We start from the raw sequence: 979 nt of genomic DNA, 5'->3' as shown, positions 1-979 counted from the left end.
CCTCTTCAGATCCCAATGTTTGTTCAATTATCCCACTTTCATTGAGTATCGATGAGGTAATCCATGAAGATGGCATAGCTGGTGAAATATGATCCAACAGTTAGGTAACTTTGCTCCCAGAGGACCAAGTTTCTTAGCAATGATTCAGTCCTCTTGTCAATAAGTAAATACGGGATTTCTAAGACACCTCTGTAAAAGGTTATATCAGAGAACCCAGGACTGATTTTTCTGGAACTTTATTCCAGCATCTTGAAGTCTTCTAGCAGAAGGAATATGTTCTACCATCTTTTGTTTGATCGCTGGTCGTGAAGCAGAGGTTGGAAGTTGATGTGGTGGGTTTGAAGGGAAAAGAGACTTTACATTGTTGAAAAAGTCTTTCTTCAATTTGCCAGGCTTAGAGGAGCTCTTATCTGGAATGAGATGGTAGTGAAAAGTGCAGGCCCCTATTAAAAATCAGAAAATGAAAAGAAACGCCCCAAATAACTTACCTGAGAGTTAGCTTTTGATGCTACTTCGGCTCTATGCCAAAATTTTCTCCCGTACCTCTGACTCGCTTACCCACAGCAAACCAACCATCTTCTCGAACCAGTCAAACCCGAAGGCGTCTGCTCAAAAGATCTAGTAAAGATTAGTAATAGAAGACGCGCTGTTGTTAGTCTTTATCTATTAGAAAGGAAGACCTAAAGAGACATCCTCACAAAATAAGAGTAACCTCTGACTCGCTTACCCACCGCAAACCAATCATCTTCTCGAACCAGTCAAACGTGTGCGGTGGCGAAGGCGTCTGCTCAAAAGATCTAGTAAAGATTAGTAATAGAAGACGCGCTGTTGTTAGTCTTTATCTATTAGAAAGGAAGACCTCACAAAATAAGAGTAACCTCTGAGCTTGTTTACTGATTTCAATGAAGTTCGGGACAAGAACATGTAGAAACGACGGTTCTGATGGCTCCAATCTCCATTGCAGAAGTCAGTGGCTTTA

General features: G+C 41.2%; 1 long non-coding RNA gene across 1 annotated transcript; it reads right to left on the bottom strand.

Moving 5' to 3' along the window:
* Window positions 1–389: 389 nt before the first annotated feature.
* LOC137938639 (uncharacterized) lies at window positions 390–760 on the bottom strand. The gene is made up of 3 exons (XR_011109889.1): window positions 732–760; window positions 489–605; window positions 390–410 (listed from the first exon to the last, which is right to left on the bottom strand). It is a non-coding gene; the product is annotated as an uncharacterized lncRNA (long non-coding RNA).
* Window positions 761–979: the final 219 nt, after the last annotated feature.

Source organism: Aristolochia californica, unplaced genomic scaffold (assembly GCF_029961685.1).
Source record: "Aristolochia californica isolate CCGP_79_NKW_82.1479 unplaced genomic scaffold, dmAriCali1.0.hap1 SCAF_8, whole genome shotgun sequence".
NCBI lineage: Eukaryota > Viridiplantae > Streptophyta > Magnoliopsida > Piperales > Aristolochiaceae > Aristolochia > Aristolochia californica.
Note: the sequence above shows the minus strand (reverse complement) of the source record. Positions and strands in the feature narration are given on the sequence as shown.